This window comes from Lactuca sativa, chromosome 5, assembly GCF_002870075.4.
Source record: "Lactuca sativa cultivar Salinas chromosome 5, Lsat_Salinas_v11, whole genome shotgun sequence".
NCBI lineage: Eukaryota > Viridiplantae > Streptophyta > Magnoliopsida > Asterales > Asteraceae > Lactuca > Lactuca sativa.
This window is the reverse complement of record NC_056627.2, coordinates 163221544-163239347: the sequence shown is the minus strand read 5'-3', so window position 1 is coordinate 163239347 and position 17804 is coordinate 163221544.

Below are 17804 nucleotides of genomic sequence, written 5' to 3'. Positions count from 1 at the left end.
TTCATAGTTTTGTGAAAGTTGTGAATGTCCCAGCAACAGACAACGGTGCAGACCACTTGCTTTTCTTGTTCTACCTTATGCATATAAAGCCACAGTACGAAACATGGAGTGTGAGCAAAATTACGGATGTGAAGGTCACCGTTCCAATTGAAACTGATAGCTTCCCAAATGTGAAATTCATGGTTACTAGAGGTTCAACGAGTCAGCTACATGAGTTTACCCTTGCCGTTCTTCCATGCATGAACCCATATGATTGCATCATGTTGTACAACTTGTTGCTAAGGGATGGACAGAAATATGAGCTCATCGTTACTCACCTCAAGCAAATGGTAATCTCTTTTATTCAAGAGGTTTGCAAGATGGATGTTGAGGTTGTTGCTGTGTTGTGAAGGAAGCCAAGTGTACTCCTTAAAGAAGTCCCTGAAGGTTTTGACAAAACGAAACTTGAGAATATACAAAAGTAAGCGTGGTGTATAGCATTTCAATTAAAGGAACGAACAGATGCAGACTTTCACAAGGCTTGCTTCTTTCTAACTGATAAGCATTTGTTCTCTACATCGTGCCTGTACTATATCTTGGACTTCGTCAAAAAGGACAAAGGGAATAGAAAAGGTGACAAGAAGTGCTTTTCGAATATGATTCAATGGTATATCCAAGTTCGCAAGGTTCTGCTGAGTGTGATTCCAAAAGTATTTCAAGTGCGGAAGTGAACTCAGCAGTGAAGGACTCTCGCCTCAATCGATGCAAAGAGGGAGATTGTTGAGTATTTAGTATTGCGTCTTTTGGGAATTTTACTTAGTTTTTTTGTGTATCTGGGTTGGGCATGTCCACCCATGATTAATAATTAGGGTTTTACTATTTAACGTGAATGCATGCATCGTGTAATTTGTTAATCGTGTCATTGTAAACCCTACACACCTCTACAGTAGCAGTTCTTTTTAGATCTTTTCTGAGGTTGTGATTTATAATCATTCGACACGTTCTTGATTCATATTATGTGTTTGATAGCTTTTACTTGTTTAAATCTAATTGATCTTTAGAGTTTTTCGACTCAACACTTAGCGTAGCCCTTATGTCCCAAAATTACAAAATTGCCACTAGGGCTTCTTATTGCTACTTCCTTCTATTATAGGGACCAAAATGAGATGAAATAAACCATACGTATGAATTTAAAAGTACCTGAATACAGGGGTGTTACAAAAGTTCTGAACTTGATGATCATATCTCTAGATTTTGATAATTTTAGAACTTTATGTTTATTAACTCCATAGTCTTGGTCCATTTGGGTATAAGCTACCCTAGACCAAATGAGTTGTCCTTTTGGACGTTTTAGGGTGGTTTGAGTGATAAAAATGTGATCTTGGACCTTCTTTCCCTCCATGCAAGTGTTGAGATGACTTAATGGGATAAGAAGTTGGGGTTTTAGCTTTTGGGCACTTACAAGCCATGCAATACCATAAAGTTAGAAACGTATGGTTAAGGACATTAGTTTGAGGCTAGATCTGGGAATTGGATGAAAGAGCTTAAGGAAATAAGCTCTTAATAGAAGGATTAAATGAAGGTTGTGTACCTTGGGCGTACGGAATGGTACGTTGAGTGTACAAGGTCAACTTCATGTTTTGGTTAATGAGTGAGTACACCCCACATATAGGCTGACTACATCCGGCTTACTTAGTTGTCTTGACCAAGTTTCACTTTTTGACTTTGACCAAGTTTGACCTAAGGACGTTTTTGGTATTTTGAGTGGTATTTGAGATTGGTCATTATTTGATGAATAGGTGACAAGTTGAGTTGATATTCGGAGTTGTGTCTTGTTCAATGATATTTTTCATACTAAGAAGTGTGTTTTCCTTACTGTACTTGTGGGTTGAAGGCACCAATGTCAGCCCACTGATCTATGTATCATGCTTTAGAGGATGTTGTTATGTTATACTGATATATTAGAACTGAGTCCTGGTATATATGAGGTTATTACGCGGCAGTGATCTGTAGATCTGCCTGTGACCCAGTTGAATGGCTATATGATTATCTGTTTGTTGAATATATGTTATATTTTATATCTCAACATAGTATGGTTGGGTTGAGACTGTACTACTTTTTGCAGTTAGTTAACAGACCCATGACAACCCAACCTGGAGGTTATGGGCTAGAGCACTCCAATCGAGAGGTTGTGGGTCAGGGTAGAGGTGGAAAAAATTGACACGACACGAAACCCGACACAAAATAAACGGGTTTGGGTAAGATATTTCAACCCGTTTAAATAAACAGGTTGACACGACGCGACACGACACGAAAATTAAACGGGTAAGGTTAGGGTTGAGAATTTCAACTCAAATATGACTCGAAAATGACCCGTTTATTTATATGCAAAATTTTTTAATTATTTAAATAAACTAGAAAGATACAAAACCAAAACCATAAGTAAAAGAAAACCTTCGAATTGAGTCATTTTGTAATGTTGAAATGACTTGGTCGTCTAGATTAAGACTTAATTTTAGTTTTTTCATTGTCTCCCAAACTACCAATCTCTTTCACCACTCTCACATCCTCGCGACCTTTTCATCCGCCTCCCCAACTTCCACTCTTTTAATTTTGTCATCTGAACTTGCTATGACTTCATCTATTCTGCCTCCAAACTATTAGTTTTTCCTCTTCGCCTAACCAACTCCTACTCTTTCAACATGCTCAATCTTTTAACCTCACATGACACGACATATTTCAAGGTATAGCCCTAACCCGAAACCCGACACGAACTCAACACGAAAATAAACGGGTTGACACAACACAACACGTTAATTAAATGGGTCGGGTTAGGGTCAAGCACTTTGAACCCGTTTAGTGTTTCGACACGACACGAACCTGACACGACACGACACGATTGCCACCTCTAGGTCAGGGTAATCCAATCAAGAGGTTGTGGACCCAATACGTTATATGTAGGGCAATCCAACCGAGAGGTTGTGGGCCAGGGTAAGCTAACCGGGAGGTACTTTGTGAGAACTTGCTAAGCTTTGGCTTACAATTTTAGTTTATTTTTTCAGGAATTTCAAAAGATCGTGGCAAGATGAAGGTATGATCATACACATCATTCGAAGATATATTTTGGGAGATTTAATGTTGATCTAGTTATAAGGAATATTTGTATTTCACACTTGACTTGATATGGTTTTGGGAGTGAAAACAATGGTTTCTTTTAATTTAAAAATGAAATTTTTATCATGTTTTTGGGATGTTACATCGCTCTATTATGCATCTCTCGTTTGAGTCCAACCATTGTAGCATAGGATCCCTCATTCAAAATATTGCTTTGATTCTTGTTGTATGTAATAGTATTCGCAAAATAGTTAGTTGGCATTGATAAAAGTTTTTTCCAGTAGGATAGTAGGGTGGGGTGGGAATCCTAGTAATCTAGGAGAAGTGTTAGTATATTCTAGTACGGGTATAAGTGTTATAATTTTTGGTGAGAAACAACTTGGTCACTTCGGGACGGCTCTCGGAACGAGCATGGATAAGTGTGGAAGATAATAGTAGAGCTCCTACTATCGGAAGCACAAGATCCAAACTCCATTCGGGAAACATCACTAGGGAACCCAAGGAGCTGAGAGTAGGGAAGTAAGCATATTGATAGTACGTTAGTAAACCATAGTAACCTTTACCCATTTGATTGAGTATGGTGATCGTGATTATATTGAAGAGTCAGTAAATTGAGAATATCGTAATGATAACACTTTGGATATATGGAAAGGAGTTCTATTTATATCAACAGAATTTCAATTACGTGTCATGGATTAGAGTGTTTTGGGATTGATTCAGACAATGTAACATTATGTGATTGGATTGTTGTTGAAGTATTGCAGACCTTGTTTGAGGAGTTACATGGTATCATTACCCGGATCACCGGCAGGTTGATTGTCAAGTTCAAGGAGAGGATATAAATCATTCAGATTGTTGAGGCAACTCAGGAAAGAGAGTTATGCTTAGGGACCCAACTGGGAAAGAGGAAGTAGGCATAGGACCCAACTCTACCAACAACATCCAAGAAGCTTGATGTTGTTGTGCCAAGGAATGGAGATCAGAAGGACCATGAAATTAGTGCTAAAGGTGTAGGGACCCACAAATCTAAACGCCATACATTCAAATATGACAGTTGCGAATGGCCACATTAGGGCCAATTGCACTCGTTTAGTGGAGGGGACGACACAGACCCCAACACTTGTAGTTTTGTAGGAGGAGGATGTAGGACCTCAAGACATAGCTTGTATGTATTCTTTGTGATCTATGATTTTGTTATTATATTGTTGTTATATATGTTTGGGTACGTACAACCGAATTTGCATCAGTTATAGTGTGACTATTTTTGGGAAGCTACATGATTAGGTTTGCATAGCCTTAGAAATTATTACTCGACTGCCCATTTGATTATGTATTGTACATAGGTGCTTAAATATTCAGACTTGGGAATGAGTTTCTCTTTATATCGTTTGTTGTTAGCAAGACTATAATGTTATTGGGGGAACTTTGGACCACATCTAGAAGTTAGAGGTAACTGATCGATTTGAATCCGATAGCGATGTAGGAACAATGTTTCATAGTTGGGATGGATTGGATGGACACAGTTAATGTAGATATTGTTTTCCGTCGAAAATAGGTATGAGTTTAAACCCCAAGCAGGGGAGAACTAGTTATACACGACGATACCATGAGATGAAGTATGGCGATTTTTGCATCTGCAAGGGATCGGAGGTGGATGGAACATAATGGTGTCGAATATTTAGCAATTAGGATGGATACTCGTGACGAAGAGGAATAGAATACATTTGAGTATAGATTGGTCATTCAAGAGTCTGCAGATGTGTTTCCCAGTGATCTGTCAGGGGAGCCACCCGAGTGATAGGTGAAGATCTATATTAATTTGGTTCAAGGTGCTGCACGGTGACCAAAGTATCTTACCTTCCCATCCCATCATAGAGGAATGATTTGTATACGTAGTTGGAGGAATTCCTTGATGAGGAATTATTCTGCCTAGTTATTCGCCTTGTGGAACTCTGATGCTTTCATGAAGAAAAAGTTCCATTTAGTTTTGTATTATGCATAGTCACTTAGAGTATGAAATTGGATAGTTTGTTAAGATAATGCAGTGTCGATACATCAAGCAGAAATGACATAGGTTAGACAGATTCCATGATAAGGAGAGTTATTCATCCAGGGCAAGAATATAAGGAACTATATAAATATCGACATGGTTTAGAAGACCTTGAAGCAGATGATGTAGACTTCTATAATTTCCACTTGTGTCAAGTGACACACAAGGAGAAGAAAAAGTAGAAAACCATTGAAGATGGAAGATTCGATTCAGGAATGGTGTTCTTGGTGGTCTATATGTGTTAAAAAATGTCGCGAATCCCCTAATTGTGTAGTCAATCAGATACTCAAACGGTTTATTTGGTAGGGTGATTCCTCTGGGTAATCGTTTTCTTAGGATTCGTGAGAATCAGTTGGACGGGGTAGAATGTCTTAAGGATATTTATGCTAGACTTTATGTACCTATATTATCTGTCAATGATTGTTTTTCAGGAACAATATTAAGATTATTTATGATTAAATTATCATGGGCTTGACAACCCTATGCATCTCACTAGGTTTCCTAAACTTGACCCAATCATTTCATGTGCATCACAGGTAATCGATGTAAGGCTGTTGAAGCTTAGTTAGGATGTCGAGTGAAATAAACATATGTGCCTGTTATACCATTTCATGACCTTTTATATATTTACGTTTTAATGTGTGTTTCGATGTGAACAATGAAATCCTCATAATTTTAATATAATGAAATAACTTTTGTTATCTCAAAATATTATTTAACTGGGAATTTTCTGTAACTCAATATCTCAAACATAAAGAAAAAGTTTTAATTGGTTCTGAAAATTTTGGGGATATCACAGTTGGTATCAGAGCATTAGTTTAAGTGTACTAAGAATTTAGGAAAATTATAGACTTAAACTTAGAATCTAATTATGAATGGTGAGTTGTGCGATAAAATGCTTTAGGATAGACGCCTTAGTTGCTTTAGACACTAGCATTAGCATAATATAGGAAAAAGCCTTAACTGCTAATGATGTCTTAAATGTGTGTGTGTATGTGGTTGTGTGTGTGTATATATATATATATATATATATATATATATATATATTAAAGTACTCGCCTCTACAACTATAGAACAACATGACGATTACATGAAGCGAAATAATCATCAACAACGAAGGAGGTCCATCACCTTAGAACGTCGGAGTAGTTGTTGTTCCAATTCCAATGAATGAAGCTTGAGAAATGATGAAAGAAATGCTCGATCAGCAGCGATGTGAGTTTAGGGAGCTCTTGGCTCAAGAGTTAGCCAATGCAAGGGTTGGAGCACTTGTGGTCAACGAAATCATAGTCGTTGAGTAGATTAATAATGGACCAATTCCTTCTCGTCTAAAAATGACTCAAGAAGGAAATAATGATGACTCGGAAAGTCATCAAGGACCAGAGTAACTAGAGGTCCGAAGGAATGACGAAACTAGGGGCTATTGCATGTATAAAGAGTTCACAACTTTCAAGTCATCATCGTTTAACGGGAAGGAGTATCCAATGGGAGTAACGGATTGGATCTCGAAAATGGATCAAGCTTTCATCACATGAGATTGCACTCGCAAGATTCAAACCACCTACATTGTGGGGCAATTTAAGGGTGCAGTGATCCGTTGGTGGAATACATTGGGGAAAATGTTAAGCCCTAACAAGCCGTTGCAAGTGACATGGGAAGATTTTTTAACCCACTTCAAAAGGAAAATTTTCTTCAGCTGAAGATAGGTTGGAGTTAGAGAATCAACTCCTGTCGTTCAAGAAGAGAAGCGTGATGGTTGAAGAGTACACCAATGCTTTAATGGACAAGACGGAGTTTGCACTATGTATGGCCCCTAAGGAACTGGCCAAGATTAATAGATACTCCAAGGGATTTCCATGGGAGTATTCTGTGTCGGTTAAGCAGGCACCAACTTTTGAGGTGGTTATCTAGGTTGCAAAGTCTATGGAGAATATGTTTAAGAAAAGGACTACTGATAGAGAAAAAGTCTGTGAGAAAATGAAAGTTGATGGGTCCTCTGGAAACAACAGCAGCAAGAAGAAGAAGTTGTTTTCAAAGTCAAGCAACAAGCCTGGAAGCACCCAAGAACGGAAGTGGTGCGTTAAGTACAAGAAAAATCACTTTGAAGACAGTGTCGTCTGATACAGGTGAATGAAGTCACGACATATTTCAACCAAATGCACAATGAGAGGAAAATTTTGTTTCAATTGTGTAGAGGAAGGGCACATGAAGGAGGAATGCCAAAAAGCTGAAAACCCAATATCAAGGATCATGGTGGAAAAACCCAAGGGTCGAAGTTACCAGATGACCCTCAATGAAGCAAAGGAAGAGATTGATATTGCTTCTAGTACATTCTTTTTTAATCAAATTCATGCTAAGTTGTTATTTGATTATGGAGCAGATCACTCCTTTATATCGCATGAATTTAGTAGATAACTTAGACTATCACCACTTAGGCGACGTACCCCTATCTTAGTAGAAGTAGTTGGTGGTAGGGATGTATCTGTTAGCAATGGGTTAGAGGTTGTAAACCATTTATTTAATGGAAATGAATTTCATCGAGATCTTTTACCTTTCGAGTTAAGCGAGTTCGATGTAATTCTCGGTATGGATTGGTTGGGTGAAAACCTCGGGGATATCTTATGCGGACGGAAAAAGGTGCGTATCAATCCCCCTGGAAAAGAGCCATTTGTGGTTACGGTGATAAAAGTAGAGTAAGTTCTGGAATCATTATGATGATGAAAGCAAGAAAATGCCTAGCCAAGGGATGTTTCGCATTCTTAGAATACGTGATTGACACGAAGAAAGAAAAGAGGACAATGAATGATATACTTGTAGTACAAGATTTTCCTTAGGTATTTCCAAATGAATTGCTAGGATTACTACCAGAGAGATAGGTAGAATTCAGGATCGACTTATTGACAGGCACGACATCGATTGCAAAAGCACCGTGTCATCTAGAACCTACATAGATGAAAGTGTTGATGACATAACTCCAGGAATTTTTGGACAAAGGTTTTATAAGACCTAGTTCATCACCCTGGGGAGCTCCTATACAATTCATTAAAAATAAGGATGGTACTATGAGAATGTGTATTGACTATAGAAAGCTAAACAAGGATATGATAAATAATCGATATCCCCTACCCAGGATAGATGACTTGTTCGATCAGTTGTAGGGAGCCACCGTCTTCTCCAAAGTTGATCTCAGGTTAGGTATCAATAGTTGAAGATTAGGGCGCATGATATTGAAAAGTCATCCTTTAGAACAAGGTATGGGAACTATGAATTCCTAGTTATGTCATTTGAACTAACAAATGATCCATTAACATTCATGGATCTGATGCATCGAGTTGGTAAACCTGTTCTCGGTAAATAAATAATAGTGTTCATTGCTGATAACTTGATTTACTCCAAAAATATTCAGGATCATGGTAAACATCTCCGATAACTATTGTAATTCCTAAAGAAGGAGAATATTTATGCAAAGTTCTCTAAGGTGACTTTTGGATATAGGAGATACAATTCTTGGGTCATATTGTTAACTAGGAATGCATTATGGTTGACCCAACAAAGATAGAAGTCGTTATGAAATGGAAAAAGCCAAAGAGTCTGACAAAAAACCATAGTTTCCTAGGATTGGAAGGCTACTATCGAAGGTTCATCCAAAATTTCTCTTATATAGCGGCCCCATTGATAACCCCGACCAAAAAGGGAGTTGCCTATACTTGGAGCGAGAAGCAAGAAAATGCTTTTGGTGAATTGAAGAAAAGGGTGTATGAAGCACCAATCCTCATCCTACCAAAAGGAACTGATGACCTTGTGGATTTCAGTGATGCTTCTAAGATTAGATTGGGATGTTTCCTTACCCAAAGAGACAAGGTAGTAGCTTACGCCTCGAGACAATTGAACCCCCACAAGCAAAATTATCTAACTCAAAATATAGAGCTTGCAATAGTGGTTTTTGTTGGGTTTTGAGCATTCTAACACTCCTAAGTGTACATGCAACCCTAATTACCTTGGATCTATATTTTCACAATTATACATGCAAATATGAACATCCAAGGTATTATCCTAATCTAACATATAAAATAATGGATATAACAAGATAGAATACATACCTCTTAGATGTAGAATGTCTTCTTGAAGCTTGAGTGCCTAGTGCCCCAAGTGTGACACCTCAAATGGTTCACACAACACCAAATACACTTGGAATAACTTGAGAGAATTCTACACTTCATGAAAATCGGCTAGCCCTTCTATTACACACTCTAGTGCCGATTTTGGTCAAGAATAAGATGCATATATAGTTAGGGTTACACTATGTAAACCCTAATTGACATGGCCTTTCATTTCCATGATTCATGGGTACAAAAACACTATGGAGCATCATATGGGTTTTAGCCCAACTAGATAATCCATGGAGCATTAGCCCACTATATAAGTTATGGATGATTTGCACAATCAACCCATATATTTAATTAGTCTTCTTTTGATCACTTAATTAATCCTAGATTAATTCTTGATCAATACTAATTAAATATTATTATTCTTCTTATTAATATACTAGAACTTATAATATATTAATAACAATAAGTGTCTTATTTGTCTTATTTAGTCTATCCAAATGCATGATGCCATGCAATCCAAACGGACCATGCTGGGTCGGGTCAAGTCTTACCAACTAATGTTATGGACTTAGACATTAATCCAACAGTCTCCCACTTGGATAAGTCTAAAACTATTATTGCGTATGACTTCAAGTACCGACTGGCAATCGTAGCTCTCAAAAGCTTCTGTCGAACTCTGGCCTTGTAGATGAACTCTGACCTTTGTCAGTGACTTGTCCATTAGATAAGGGATCATATATTCCTCCATTCTAGATATCATATGGACTGAGACATGGATTATAATCATTCTCTCTGTCCATTTGTTGTTTCCCGATTTCAGATTTATGATGACTGACTAATTGAACAAATCAAATCAGTCCTGGCCCGGCCGAGCACTTCCATTTGTCATCATCAAATCATCGAGGTGCCCACAAATATCGCTTTTATCTTGAAGGTAAAAGGAATGGATAATCTTTGACTCATATGGATTGTTCTACTACTTGTTGAATCATACACAAAGGCACGTTTTATAACACCGAGTTACCGAGTGCGTTTTCGTGCAAGCAATGTACAACCAACTCATAGTAACAACTAATATCTCTAGGTTTGAAGAATATAAGATATTATCATATCATTATCACTCGTGATAAAATCCATGAAGTGATTCCAATGAGCGCGGGTTGAATCCAATACTCAGAACTTATGAGCACTCATGAGTGTTGTAGCCCTTTGTCCAACATCTTAGACCTCTACAAGCCAACCCATGACAGTCTTAATTTATATCTACTTCCAACATATGACCGACTGTGGATGGTTTGAATAACTTAGTCATTCCGAAAGAATAACCTAGTTTATTCTGGAAGTCAAAACATGCAAAATGAAACACAATAATAATCGAATCCAATATGGTCTCAAAACTTATTAATATAAATAAAACACCTTTTATTTATAACCATATGATTACACATTATTCATTGTATACTGTTTCAGCTATCAACTTTATTCTTGAATTTAAAACAATAGTCGTCCCATGCTCCAAGCATGTACACTATGTTTAATAAACACTAGTCATGCCATACACAAAGTATGCATACTATGTTTGTCTATGATCTTTACTTTGTGAATTAGATCAATTGAACATAACTCCAATGATCCTCTTTCACAGTCCCAAATCCTTACTGCAAATGCAGGAATTCCAAATCCATGCCATTTACTGAAATCTGTTAGATTCTAAACTTATATGCATTGATCTTCTTGTAATGATTATACAACATTACAAAGCATTCCAAATGAGATCAACTCCTTGGAAACACCCTTCTTGCATTAAGTTTCCTAATCTTACACAGATTGAATAATTTCTAACTTTGAAACATTTCCAGATTCCATTTTGACTATCACTTCTAAACAAGAGTTGCCTCCTTACAGATTATGTCAATATGGTCCTTCCAGAATTATCACTATACTTCCAATTGTCCTTGAGCAATCAATCTTTGGTAGACCTTAGATTGTCCTCGACAATTGTTTAATCTTTTTTAGTCACATCCAATTCTAGAGCTTTTCCCTTCTTAATGCCCCAGGCATTTGGAAAAACTTAGAAAGAGTGAATATAGCACATGTAATCGATCCTATATCCGAAGCATATGGGACAAGATTCATGATGTCTCACACAAAGACTAAACCAGTTTTTTTCCATAACATTTCCATTTCTATTTGCCAAGTTCTCATAATTCAGATTATGAAAAGGGATGCCGTAATCATAATCGAATTTTAGAACGCAAATAATGGAACCATATATAGAATTTCCTTATGTTGAGCCATTCCAACATGAAATTCATATATATACATATATATATATCCTTGACTAAATACGATTAAAACCTCAATCTAAGCTTTTAGATTTGAGAAGAAGTATAATTTCCTCTCCCTTAATTATAGCAAAACAACTCTTTCCCAATTGAAATTTTTGTTTTCTATAATTAACATTGCTAACTTGCAATACTTATCATAATTATCATGCTCCCACTAACATGATGATTATTAGCATAAGACTTATGCTCCCAGTAGCTTTGAAATGTACTTAGAAATTAGCTGGACTTCTAGAAATCAATACTTTATTAACTTTCTTACCAAAGTTCAGACTTCTGATACTAGATTGCTTTGATAAAACTTTACCATAATCATACACCTTATCTTAGATAGCTCACAGGTGTGTCTCAACAATTTTAGAACTATGAAATGGGATGCCGTAATCATAGTCTCAATTTTTTAGACCTTTGCCACTTCTCACAAGTCCATGTTAGTATGCCGGTAAACCACACACGCTCCACTAACGACTTTGAGAAAGCAAATATCACAATTACTATCTAGCTAAAATCTACTTAGTGAAAGCGTTTCCTCACCATCATTTTCATGAATCGGAGAGAAACATTATGACACTTAGATTTAATCGTGTATGTGTTCTTATCCATGTGAATTGTCAAAACCATAGTCACAAGGATAATGACAAATCCAAACTCATATGGACTGAAGTCAATGTTAATTTATTGCCATCTGGCAGCTCAAGGGCCTGCCATTGCTTCCAAGTTGTTGTGCAACAAATTGAGAACTCTAAGAACTCATATGCAAAGCCAACTTTAATTGGAATGGGCACAGAATATGTCAACACGATTGGTTATAAACCTCAAGTCGTGTGCTAGTGAAGAACTTCAGGTTTTATTCTTGATTAGTTCTTGAGACTTTCAAGACCTTTAAGGCTCCCACTGTCCTCTTGACATATAAAACTTTCTTGTCAAATTTTCAAGGGATAGTGCGGATTCTTTATCAAGACAAACACTTCAGAAAATTGGCCTTAGTTGGTCTTTGTTTTATCCAAAACATCACAACTTACCATTTTCAAATGTACAAGAGTAGAAAACTTTTACTCTTACATTTGACACGTGTTTTTAAACCTTCTTTAAGACATGTCACTCAAATTACAATCTTGGAGTATGACTCTAAGACTTGTGTTGGAACGAAGTATGACTCATCTTCTTGATTTAACCATTTCAACAATTCAAGTTCCTCTTCTTAGTCATAAGAATGCACTAAGATTTCCTTAGAGAACTAATTTTGATATGGTTTCTTAATCATTAAAATGATCACAAAAACTGATACTAAAGTACTCTCCCATCTTTTCAAATTTGAGAAACTTTTATCCTTCTGCCTAAGTAGATTCTTCTTAATTATACGCTCTATGTAACATACACGTTTTGAAATCGTGTTTTAAGTAAATAATATTATGAAATATTAAGTGAGTTTGAATGTTGAGTTCTAACAAATAGTTTTTACTAGAAATGAAGTAAAACTATGTTTAGAATCACTCATAAAATGTTGGAAGTCTTATGAGATTTCAATTAAAAGCCAAATAGTAAAATATAGCGAAAATATAAAATTTGGAATAAGTAAAATTTTATTATTGAAAGTTGTAGATAATCTCGTTAGAAACATTTAGGCGAAAACCTCATCGAAATCCAAGTTATAACGAAGAAGTTGTGACCAAACGAAGATCCATGATAAATCCGGAAAATACTTTGTCGCGTAAAAATTTAGTTTTCGATAAACTAATTTTTAGCCTTAGTGATGTAAATGAAAGTTGTAGAACTTGTGAAAATAATCAACTTTCGTATAAAGAAGGGAAAACCGCAATAACGTCCCTACATATTGGCCTCATAATCGATTTAGTCCCTATATAATTTTTTTATTCATTTAAGTCCCAAATACCGGTAATCATATTCAATTTAACCCTTTGACCCGGTCAACAGGTCATCCAACTTTCATAAATTACATTTTTGGCCCAAATTTCAAAATTTATTACAAATTTGGTCAAAAATTTACACTTTTGGCCCAGATTTTAAATTTTGTTACAAATTTTGTCCAAAATTTTCCCTTTTTACTCAAATTTTAGAATTTTATTACGAATTCATCCCAACTTTAATCTTTTTTACAACTTTTTTTCTCAAAAAATTGTTTCAAATATGTTTTTTCTTTATAAAATCATATCTATACACAGAAAAAGGAATTTTCACATAAAAATCTTATAATTTCTATGTAAAAACTTTTTTTAAAAACTTTTTGTATATGAAATATCTAGTTCTAAAACTATATATTTATTAAGTATATAAATATATACAAATAGGTGTGTATCTATATTTGTTTTATAAAATCGTGTTTGTTTATATTTTTTTCTATAAAAAAGTGTTTAAATAATTTTTTATATAATACGTTTTTGTATACATTTTATCAGATCGTGTTTGTATACATCTTATAAAAACGTGTTTGAATAATTTTTTATATAATACGTGTATGTATATATTTTATAAAATTGTGTTTGTATAAATTTTATATATGTATACAAACACGTATTATATAAAAAATTATTCAAACATGTTTTTATAAAAAAATATATAAACAAACATGATTTTATAAAAAAAATATAGATAAAATAGGTGTTTGTATACATTTTTTTGTAAAATACGTTTTTGTATACATTTAAAAAAAAACGAGTTGTGTATATTTATATACTTAATAAATATTTATTTTTATAAGTAGATATTTTATATACAAAAAAGTTTTTATATAGAAAATATAAGATTTTTATGTGAAAATTCCTTTTTTGTGTATAAATATGATTTTATAAAGAAAAAACATGTTAGAAACAATTCTTTGAGAAAAAAAAATTGTAAGGAAAACTAAAGTTAGGATGAATTCATAATAAAATTCTAAAATTTGGGCAAAAAGGGTTAAGTTTGGAGCAAATTTGTAATAAAGTTTAAAATCTGGGCCAAAAGTGTAAATTTTGGACCAAATTTGTAATAAATTTTGAAATCTGGGCCAAAAATGTAATTTTTGAAAGTTAGATGACCTGTTGACCGGGTCAAAGAGTTAAATTGAATACGATTACCGGTATTTGGAACTTAATTGAATAAAAAAAATTATATAGGGACTAAATCGATTATGAGGCCAATATATAGGGACTTTATTGTAGTTTTCCCTATAAAGAATACCAAAATCTAACTTCGTATGAGGAAGTTATGATTTTTCGAAGTTTCTGTAACAACCCGAAGTTGTTCATCGCCGAAAACCCATTTTACCCGTATAACTCGTCGGAGATCGAAATGTCCCGATATCGTTTATGGGTTTAGTTAACTAAAATTATATGTTTATTATCATTCAATGAGGGTCCAAATCATTTAGGAACTCATGAATTTAGCCCAAAACATTTATTTCATAAGTTTTAGAAATATCCTCGTCGGATGACGGAAACTCAATCGGGTGCGACCTAAAGCTTCGTTTAAGGCCGGTATCGGGTAGAATTCCACCGTGTCCAAGTTTTAGGAACTATATAAACGTGTTTAACCTATCAATTGAAGCTTTTTCCTTCTCTCTCTACTCTCTCTCTAACCTCTCTCCTAAATCCAAAGATTAAGGGTCCAAAACTCAATTTTAAGGCCTCAAATCCTTAAGGTAACTTCCTAGCCTTAATCTATAGCATATTTGGCTTCCAAATTTGACATTTAATCATGAAATTGGACATAATATGTGAGTTTACGGCCCAGGAGGCTGCCTAGGCCGTAAATACCAATTTGAAGGGTTTTAAGCCCTTAAACTCCTTCCTAAACTCATTTGGACTTTAGATATGGCTAAGGGACTTCAAGATATGGACTTAGAACATTTAAAACATGAATTTTGAAGGCTTTGAAGGAGTTTACGTCCAAGGCACAAGCTTGGGCCGTAAACTCATATTTAAGGGATTTTCTTGACCTTAAACCCTTCCAAATCACTAGTATGGCTTAGATATCAATTATAGAACATTGGCTTTAGCATTTGGACACTTGAAACATGATTTTTGGGGGACTTATGTGAGTTTACGGCCAAGGCATGTGCTTGGGCCGTAAACTCCTCAAAACTTGGCATAAATTCAATTCTAAGGTGTTAGAAAGCCATCCAACACCACCAAAAGCCTTGGAATAAATCAATGGACCAACCAAAAATAGTTTGAGGGCCTTAAACACACTATTTGTGGGATTTTTAAGAGTTTACGGCCAAGGCTTGTTCTTGGGCCGTAAACTCCATGATTCTTGGTGTTAGAATGCAAACTAAACTCCCCTAAGGCCCTTAGATGAATTTTAGAAGTCCTTCCATGCAAGTTTTAGACCTTGAAACATCTTGTAGCACCCTATAGATGAGTTTACGGCCATGAAGGCGTCTCATGGGCCGTAAACTCCATAAACTCCTCAAATGTCCCTTGCAAACTCATAATAGGCCTTGGAATAATTCTATTAATCACATGTGATTTGTTCTAGCTCCATTTAACATCATTTTCTTGGAAAAATAGGAGTTTACGGCCATGGAGCCATGCTAGGCCGTAAACTCCCATAAGTGGGTCTATTTTATGTTTTAAAATCCTTTCAAGTCCTTAAACCAAGTCTAGAAATTATTCCCTAAGTGTATGAAGTCATTTAGCACCTTAAACCACACCCACCATGAGTTTACGGCCGTAAACTCATGGGGAATGGGTGTTTTAGACCAAAACTCTTCTATTAGTTTACTCATGGGGAGTAAACTCAAGTCCCAAGTCCCTAGTGTCATTTCACGTCCTTAAACGCCACCCGGGTCCCTCCAAACACTTGTATCGGAGTGTTTTCGCGACTTGAAGCAAGTGTCCCTATCATATGAATAAACTAAGTCCTAATTAGATACCAATATATATCTTAACATTATAATTAGGAACCTCGTGTATTTACAAGCCCCGGATCAACTCTTAGCATCCAAATCATCACATTTCTCGCCCGGTGAGTTCATACCCCTACGCCTTTTTCCGTGTTTTTCAATGTTTTCAGGGGGGAATACAAGCAAAACTATAACTGTTTTCGAATTATAACATTGATGTATCTCAAATAATATCTGGCAAACTTATGAACTCTTTTACTCCTTATGTATTATGTTGAGCATAAGGAATGATTTATCGATTTCAACTAAACGGATTTTAGTTAAGAAAATAACCAAACTAATCAAATTATTATGGGAATAATTTGGGGTTCTATAATTCTCTTTATATCATGTACTGATATCTGTATAAAGTTATTTGATAAACTATGTCTGATTCAGTTTATCTCCGTATCATTTGAATGTATTGCCAGATAGTTTCCTGTATGTAACTATTTTCACTGTATCATGTCTTGAAATCTTTGTATGTTTGGTATCGTATGAGAATCCTGTGAATAGTTTAATACTAGCTTGTGAGATAGTCACTACCCTTTATGGATGATCAAGTAAATCCTCTCCGGAAGTGTAACCAGAGTCTCCTGGAGGGAGAGCGAGGAATTTGTGAATAGATCTATTCGGGACTGACAATCCTACACCTTAACTGCTAGCTACAGTTAGGCGGGCACGCCTGGGGTGACAAATTCTGTATATCATTCGACGTCTGACTAACGTCAAGGAGGTCTCGTTGTCATATCAGTATGGTTACCCGACTCACAATACGTATTAATATAAACTTATTCACAGCTAGGATTTTGTTTAGAATCTATATCTTGTTCGGGATGATAATCCCATGGTCTTGTATCTATATCTCGTTCGGGATGGTAATCCCATGGTTTTATGTCTATATCTTATTCGGGATGATAATCCCATGATCTTGTGTCTATATCTCGTTCGGGATGGTAATCCCATGGTTTTGAAGCTAAATCTTATACGGGATGATAATCCCATGATTTTATCAATCTATCATATATCTAGTTTCGGGATAGTGATCCTATGGTTTATCAAGTTATCTTATATCTATTTTCGGGATAGTGATCCCATGGTCTTTATCGAATTATCTATAAACTGGTTCGGGATGTTAGTCCCAAGGTTTTCAAAATACTTTCTATATACAGTTCGTCTAAATTATAGTTTTGTATATTAAACTATACTATGTGTTATTTAATCAATCTTACATTTAGGAAAATATGGGATTTTCCTGGGGTTAACTTATATCTGTAACAGAACTGTAACGAAAGATAACTTAACTACTTTACATAAGAAAATAT